Source organism: Muntiacus reevesi, chromosome 9, assembly GCF_963930625.1.
Source record: "Muntiacus reevesi chromosome 9, mMunRee1.1, whole genome shotgun sequence".
In the NCBI taxonomy this organism is placed as follows: Eukaryota; Metazoa; Chordata; class Mammalia; order Artiodactyla; family Cervidae; genus Muntiacus; species Muntiacus reevesi.
Window position 1 is genome coordinate 3,358,807 of NC_089257.1, and position 8,867 is coordinate 3,367,673.

General features: G+C 51.0%; 1 non-coding gene across 1 annotated transcript; it reads left to right on the forward strand.

The window, feature by feature from the left end:
- The first annotated feature begins 6,877 nt into the window (after positions 1-6,877).
- Positions 6,878-6,984, forward strand: LOC136176196 (U6 spliceosomal RNA). Its single transcript, XR_010664562.1, has one exon. It is a non-coding gene; the product is annotated as a U6 spliceosomal RNA (small nuclear RNA).
- The last annotated feature ends 1,883 nt before the right edge of the window (positions 6,985-8,867 follow it).

Consider the following 8,867-nt stretch of genomic DNA (forward strand, 5'->3'; position numbering starts at 1 on the left):
GACTCTACAGTCCATGGGGTCGCAAAGAGCCGGACACTACTGAGAGGCTTTCACAGAAGGGAAATGAGAACTCTTAGGGCTGGGCCCGTGAGCTGCTTCTCACTGACTCATCTTCCCCAGAAATCACCCCTGACTCTCTGGATATAGGTGTTCTCTGCACTTCCTGAGAGATCCAGGCACCTTACTTTTTTTAGTAACAGCTTTATCGGGATAGAATGCATACACCGTGCAATTCACTCATTTAAAGTGCACAGCGCGTTGGTTTCTGGTGTATTCAGAGTTGTACCACCGTCACCACTGTCAAGTTTAGAGCGTTTTTATCATCCTGGACACCCTTCTGTGAGTTCCCTGTCCGATGCGATCAACCGCCCTTCCCAACAAGGAAGCGGGCTCGCCGGGGGGTTCACGAGGGCTGGTTCCGCTCAGCCGCAGCTGGGCAGTGGCGCCCTGCTCTCTGCTGCCAGCCTCAGCATTCAGGGGCTGCTGCGGGCGGTGCCAGGCGGGGTCCTCTCTTGGGGGGACAGTCCACCCGGAGGAAGAGGAGGGTGCTTGCTGCCCCCAGGACGGGGACAGTGTGAGTCAGGGGCTGTGTGTGACCGTCTGCTTTCACCACCAACTTGCGGATGAGGACAGTGAGGCTCTGACGGCAAGCTTCACCAGGACCATCCAACTAGTGCCTGGTGGAGCTGCTGCTGCAGCCCACGTCCCGGGACGCCCTCGGTGCTCCAGTGGCTGAGACTGTGCTCCCGGTGCAGGGGGCTGGGCTTCGACCCCTGACCAGGGAACGGGAGTCCCACATGCTGCAACAAAGACCCCGCATGCCGCTACTGAGACCTGGTGCAGCCAAGTAGATAAAACAGATACTAAAAAAATAAATAAAACAGCCCACATCTGTCTGCCTCCTAAGGTCACATTCCTTTTAGGTGTGACCTTTTCTTTACGTTCTTCCTGTTTTTTAATGCTGTAAGTTTATTTGCAAACATTATCTAGGATGAGTTTGATCCCTTTTTTCTTAGAGGTTGCACCTCTCCATATGCTCCTCTTCCTATCTGTCTCATGGATTATTTGTTAAGCAGTTGGTGTCTCACTATCAAGAAAGGTGCTGGAAATCCAGACCCAAAGAACACAGTCTTCACAGCTAGTCACCTCCACGTGCTGTCCACTGAACGTGGTATATTCTTCCCCGGACACTCCTCGTGGTGGCTTCTGTGGACCGCAGAGGTTGAGAACCTCCGGCTGCCCTGAGCCCACCCAGCGCTGCTGCAAGTTCTGCGAAAGATGCACAGACCGAAGCGGCTCACGCCTCGCGCGCCTCGGCCTTTCCTTTCCACTCTTGGCATTCGTTCTCACGTAAGAAAGGCACGGCTGCTGTGAAGCAGGTCAGACAGTGAAGAGCTGCGTGATAGGGAGCTATCGCCGTCCATTTCAGCACCAGAAGTGCCTGCGGTGAGGACGGGGCCTGGGTGCTCCCCGTGATGCAGCTGCGTGTGTGATGACGGAAACCGTCTCCCAAGCCCTCCTTCACGGCACCACGCCGCTGTCACAATCCTGACTGTAAACGGCCACCTACACCCCCGTCTGATGGCCGTGGCACAGTGACCTCCCGCTCTGCCCTGCGTCTGGGGCGATGTGCCTCTGTCTCTCCTGTCCCCCGGCGCTGCCTGGGCGGGCGTCCCAGATGGCGGAGACTCGGGAGAGGGGCGGGGGGCAGCAGGTCAGGGCTGTGAACAAAAGCAGCCAGAGGAGCCCCTGCGGGAGTTTCTGGGGGAACCCCATCACGGCTCTTAATCCTCTTCCCTTGGGCTCCCCTGGTTGCTTAGCTGGTAAAGAATCTGTCTGCAATGCGGGAGACTCGGGTTTGATCCCTGGGTTGGGAAGATCCCCTGGAGAAGGGAACGGCTCCTCACTGCAGTATTCTGGCCTGGAGAATCTCATGGACTATATAATCCATGGGGTTGCAAAGAGTCAGACAGGCTGAGCGGCTTTCACTTGATCTAGGACTGACTGTTCTCCGGCCTGAAGGCGCTGGCTGTCTGCTTCACAGGGCGTTTGATCCTCTGCTAATTCGAAACCTGGGGTCCCTGCAGGCATGGCCCGGAGCTCCTCTCTCCGCCGATCCCTCGGCCTAGATGATCCCCGAATGCATCGCGTGTGACTCAGGCACAGCCCGAGTCCCTCCTTGAACGCTCTGTGGGAAGAACGCTCGCGTTCCGGCGCCAAGCCCACAGGCCCCCATCCAGACTCCGGCCCTCTGTTGGTGGTAAGGAGTTCCAGATGGGCCACGTCTGACCACTCCTGGCCCGTTGCTGCCCACCGCGGGGCTGACTCTCCGGGACCACGCTCAGGGCCATCTGCGTTCCCTTTCCCGAGCCCAGGGTCACCTCCCAAGCCTGAGGGTAGACTCAAGCCGTTGGTGCCGCAGAAAGGCTCTGGGAGTCCCAGACACGGACCAGCTGTGTGACCTCAAAGCATCCCTTCATCCCCGGAGCCTCAGGTTCCTCGCCTGTGATGGAGACAATAAACGGCACAGGGCTGGTTGGAAAGACTAGAGCGGACTTCGGGGAATAAAACATGGAGGCAGCCGGAGTCTCCAAGACCAGCTTCTGGCTCTCTCTCACCTGAGCTCCGGACTTGGTTCGGGGTGCCTCGGTTTCTCCATCTGTAAACTGAGAATAACAATAGAATTGTATCTTGGGGTTGGGAGGATGAAGTGAAGTAATGACTTCAAGGCACTTAGAACATGACATAAACTGCCTGGCTTCTGGCAGGCAAGCACCCGCGTGCTATCGGTAGCATCTGTGATTCCCCGGGGGGCGGACAGAGTGAGACCTCTAGGCCTGGGGGAGCCTGGAACGTCACTGCGTTGGCTCAGGGCAGAAACCAGCCTGCAAGCATTTGCCCAAGCTCATTTCTATCCTCCTGCATGGTGTAGAATGGGAAAGCTTCAAGACAAAAAAAGAAAGACTTTCTAATTATCCCAAATCTCAAGCCAGTGAAGAATGTCGACCTTCACATCCATCTTTTGCCCTACTCTTTGCTTCTGCAGGAGTCCTTGCAGGAAGTCTGTGGGCACAGAACTGCCAATCACCAGGGACTGGGTTGTGGATTCCTTCCGGGCCAGGGGTCAGGGACGGCTGGGGTCCAGGCAGGAGCGCAGACAGCCACCCCTGCACTTGTTCTCATGTCCTCAGGCTGTGTGTTCTTGAACGGGTCACAGCTTCTCCCTGCTGCTGAGGATAAAGAGGCTCCACGTGAAAAGCACTTGGCCCTGGCTCAAAGCAGATCTGGAGTAATTTTTATTGTTAATATACACACAATATGGCGTTAAAGGTCAAGTGAATGCTTTGTTTTTTTCTCTTTATATATTTTATTGAAGTATAGTTTATTTACAATGTTTCAAATGCATAGCAAGGTGATTCAGTGATTCTTACACACATATATTATTTTTGAAATTATTTTCCATTAATGTGCGTGCTTTAAAAGTGAAACAATTTTACTCTCCTTGCTTGGAATGCATCGCACCCAACCCATGGTTAAGTCCTACAGTTTCTCCAGCTTTCAGCTCCTATCTCCCTTCTTTCCTTTCCAGCCTGTTACCCTGTATGGATTTTCATTGCACCAGGCACTTGTCTAGCATAGAGCTTGTTGCAGTTGCAGTTTAATGTACAGATTAAAAGAAAAACAATAATGCAAGACTTCCATTAGTCTGGGAACTCCAGGTAGGCAGTAATTGTATCTTTTTTTCCCTAATGACAAAGTTATCTTTTTAAAGTAATTTTTAATAAATGCATCTGTTTTTGGCTGTGCTGGGTCTTCCTCACTGTGCTTCAGTAGCTGAGGTGCGTGGGCTCAGTGGTTGCAGCTCACAGGCTCTGGAGCTCGGGCTCAGTAGTTACGGCCCACAGGCTTTTACTCTATGCCCTGTGGGGTCTTCCCAGACCAGGGGTCACTACTGTGTCCCCTGCATCAGCAGGCAGATTCTTAACCAGTGACCAACCAGGGAGGTCCAATGCCTGTGTCTTTTATTACCCCTGTATCCTCGGGCTTTGCCCCCTCCCCACCTGGCACAGAGGACTTCCCTTCCGGTTCAGCCAGTAAAGAACCCTCCTGCAATGCGGGAGACCTGAGTTTGATCCCTGGGTTGGGAAGATCCCCTGGAGAAGGGAAAGGCTGCCACTCCAGTATTACGGCCTGGAGAATTCCATGGACTGTACTGCTGGGAGCCAGCTCACGAGATCCCACCCATGACAAGGTCATGAGGAGAAAACCTGACGGGCAAGGCAGATCAGGTTTTCAGGGATTTTGAAAAGCTGCCCCCGGCGCTCACCTTAAAGATGATATCTGTCTTTCTGCTTCAATAGACTACTCCCTAATTTCTGTGACACAGGCAGAAGGCCTTCCCTGATCTCTTCCCAAATAAGAATCAATTTAGAACTTTAATCAGTAAGTTTCCCGGGTGGTGGTATTTTATGAGATTATCCAGGGTGAAAGGAGTGTTTTAATTTAAACTCCTTTTCTGGTATTTTAGTTTGTTTGGCAAATGCGTTTATGCCCTTGGTACTAATATGCATGATTGCTTATATTAATACCCTAATCATAAAACAGCATAAAGAACCTGATCATATAAAGGCCCTAGTAGACATAGAGCTCTTTGGGGAGTGAGGAAGTCCTATTAGAAAACATAAGAAAAATTATTCTAAAGGTGGTTATTGGGTTGACGTTTGCTTGCTGTGTTTTTGCTTTTAATGTGCTAAGGTTGTATTCTAGAAACCATTGTTAATATAGTTAAAGATCTAGAGAAATAAGAGCTTAGCCCTAGCATGGTAACAATGAGATGGTTGTTAATTGTCAGCCAGGAGTGCTAGGCAGAAGCTGCCTCACCGAAGCCGCAGAGTCTGTGTGGGGTAAACTTCTTAGATAAACGCAACTGACAACTTCTGCAGAAGGATTAATTTTTGTGTTAACAAGGTTATACTTCTACTCTGCACTGTTGCCCTATGAGACTGCTACCTTTCAGTTAAGGTCACCAGAGAAACAGAAAATAGGTTTACGTTCACCTGACCTGCATAAAATGTTAATAGGCCCCAAGGCCAGAAGATAATGTACAAGACCCTCATGAACAAAGAAGTATGCAGAAAGCACCCTGGTTTCATGAAGGACAAGCTGATGTAATGTTAAACTATCTTCCCCTTAGAAATGTACTAACTTAGGGTATAAAAGCCACGGTAAAAAATAAAGCATGGCCAGACCCTGCTGCACCCCCCGTCTGCTCTCTCTCTCCCTCGCAGACTTGGCCCTATCAAGGCTGGTCTCACGTGTCTCTCTCTCTCTTTTGCTGACGCCGTTCATTCTGAGGGTACCCCCTGGATCCTGCCGAGGCTGGACCCTGGCACTGTACAGTCCATGATGTCGCAAAGTCGGACACAACCGAGTGAATTTCACTACCTGGCACAGAATTGTTGTCGTTCAGTCGCTCAGTCGTGTCTGACTCTTTGCACTTACATGGACTGCAGCATGCCAGGCTTCCCTGTCCTTCACCATCTCCTGGAGCTTGCTCAGACTCATGTCCATCAAGTCAGTTTGATGCCATCAGCCATCTCATCCTCTGTCGTCCCCTTCTCCTCCTGTCTTCAATCCTTCCCAGCATCAGGGGCTTTTCCAATGAGTCGGCTCTTTGTATCAGGTGGCCAAAGTTTGGAGCTTCAGCATCAGTCCTTCCAATGAACACTCAGGTCTGATCTCCTCTAGGATGGATTGGTTGGATCTCCTTGCAGTCCAGGGGATTCTCAAGAAACTTCTCCAACACCACAGTTCGAAGGCATCAGTTCAGTGCTCAGCTTTCTTTATGGTCCAACCCTCACATCCATACATGACTACTGGAAAAAACATAGCTTTGAATAGATAGACGTTTGCTGGCAAAATGATGTCTCTGCTTTTTAATATGGTGTCTAGGTTTGTTGTAGCTTTTCTTCCAAGGAGGTACACAATAGAGGTTCAAGAAATACTAGATAAAAGAGACACAGGAGGAGAGAGAGACAGAGAGATGGAAGGAAGGAAGGGAGGGAAAGGAAAAAGGGAGGGAAGGAATGAATGACTGTTTGAAGGCAGGGGGCCTCTTTCGCTTCCACCACCCTAAGATCTCCGTTTGCCATTGGCAAGGACTTGCTTGCGGAAACTGCAGGATGACTTGAACCAGGAGGCTTTGGAGCAGGTTGGGGGTGTTGTGTTGGGGAAATGGATGAAATCATTGTATATTTTATGACAAGAAAGACTGAAGCATAAAAAACGTAAAAATTTTCTCCTTGTGTTTGGCGTTCCCCCACCCCGCTAGTGAAGATGTGTGTTGTGTGTAGGCATTAATCAGACCACCTGAGGAGACAACATTCCTTCTTAATCTCACAAAGGATCACAACTCCTTAGGCGATAACCTTCCTTCTTAAACTTGGAAGAGGTCCCGGGGCCTCTATATATGTAGATATGTTCACTATACGTGTAGATCTGGCTTGTGCAAGCTGTCATTGAAAGTGAAAGTGTTCGTCACTCAGTCGTGTCCGGACCACCTCCCCCCTCCCCATCTCATCTTCTAACCAACCGCTGGCCGCCTGTCACCTGGACCCCCCAACTCGGGGGGAAGGTACCACTGGTAACAGAGGGTGAGGGCAATGCTGCCAGACCCCAACTAGGCACAGGACAGCCCCTCACAACGAAGAAGAATCCTGGTCCCAAGTGTCAGAAGTGCTCAGCTTGAGGTCAGGAGGGGCCAGATCAGAAAGAGTATTTTTCAGAAGTACTTGACGGCCGGCTGTTGGTTAGAAGATGAGATGGGGAGGTGGTCCTGGTAAAAGATGGTCAGCGGTTGGTTAGAAGATGAGATGGGCTGCTCGCTTCAGCAGCACATATACTACAATTGGAACGATACAGAGAAGATTAGCATGGCCCCTGTGCAAGGATGACACGCAAATTCATGAAGCGTTCCATATTTTTAAAACCACTGCAATATTGTAAAGTAATTAGCCTCCAACTAATAAAAATAAATGGAAAAAAAAAAAAGAAGATGAGATGGGGAGGTGGTCTGGGTGAAAGATGGTCAGTGGTTGGCTAGAAGATGAGATGGGGAGGTGGTCCAGGTGAAAGATGGTCAGTGGTTGGTTAGAAGATGAGATGGGGAGGTGGTCCAAGTGAAGGATGGCCAGTGGTTGTTTCGAAGAGGGGTGGAGGTGGTGGGACTGGTTGGGGAGAGGAGATGGTGAAGGTGCTGGGACTGTGGATGTGCGAGTGATGGAGAGGGTGGGTGGAGTACGGCCCCGGGGTCTTGGCTTTGGGGGGGTGGGTACAAGGTGATGGCTTCTCCAGAGGAAGGGACCACACGAGGAGGAGCAGGTTTGTGTAGGGGTGTGTGCGTGCATGTGTTGAATTCATAACACATGTAGGACACCCAAGTTGGAAAGTTTATTGGGTGACTGGATAGGTGAGTCTGTAGTTGTGGACCAGACCCAGGGAGTGGCAGTTCCGGGGCTGGAGATAAAGATTTAGGAGTGATTAGTATATATCTTGCAGCCTGAGACAGGGTGGTGGATGGGCTAAGCCACAGGGCAGGCATGGAGTTAGGAAAGAAGGGCACCAAGAAGCCAGGGGATGGCCAATATTTAACTTTCTGGAAGAGGAAGTGGAGCCCCTCAACAGAAGCTGGGAAGGAGTGGCTAGAAAGGTTAAGAAAACACGCTGTTTTTAAGAAGGAGGAAGTAAAGAGATATCAGGCGTCACAGAGGTCAGGTAGGACAAGAACTGAAGAGTGTCTGTTGGGTTTGGCAATCAGGCAGCCAGTGGGGACCTTGGCAGGAGTACTTTCTGTGGAGCATCGCAGGTTGGGCAGAAACCAGAGTAGCCTGGTAATACAGGGAGTTGAGTTGCTGGCCAGTTAAGTCTACACTATGGGCTTCCCTGATAGCTCAGTTGGTAAAGAATCCGCCTGCAATGCAGGAGACCTGGGTTTGATCCCTGAGTCGGGAAGATCCCCTGGAGGAGGGAAAGCCTACCCACTCCAGTACTCTGGCCTGGAGAATTCCATGGACTATACAGTTCATGGGGTCACAAAGGGTCAGACACGACTGAGCGACTTTCGCTAAGTCTACACTGCTCATTGGAGGGGCTCGGTTTTGGTACAAAGAAAAGTCACCTCATCCTTTGACCTCACCTCCAGGAAACAGCAAATCGCCCACATGCTGGCTCAAATCCCAGCAGTGCTGTGGTTTGGCGCCTGGAAGTGTTTCTCCTCTCCTGCCTCACCTATCCGGCCTGTCCGTCTTTCAGAGCCCAGGCCAAGGAGCACCTTTTCAAAGGAGCCCTCTCTGCCTGCCCTTGCCCTCAATGCGACTCTGGCAGCGTTACTGAAAGTGGGATCCGGCTGCTTACTGCTCAAACACCAATAAACAGGCCAAGTTGGTGGGAAGGAAAGTTTGCTTTATTTCAGATGCCAGCAACTAGAGGCGTAGGGCAGACATCGGCCCAGAGGCTGACACCCCAGCCCCTCAACAGTCAGGGGGGCAAGAGCTTTTACAGATACAGGGAGGGGGCTACATGCAGAACCAGCACAGCCAGCCCTGACAGTCGCCTTGAAATTGGTCCTCGGTGGTCTGACCCGCATCATCTGGGTTGTTTTGGGTACGGTTCATCTCCATCTCTTGAGGTCAGTTCTCAGAATTGCGGCAGAGTTTTCCCGGCTGCAGTCGGTCATCATGTGGTCACCCTCCCCACCTCGGTCTCTATAAAACAGCTCCCAGGACACGGCTCAGAATGCTATCCACAGCCCTTGAGAAGGAATTAAAGGTCCTTGACGATGCTTAATGAATGCAGTATTATTATTTGAT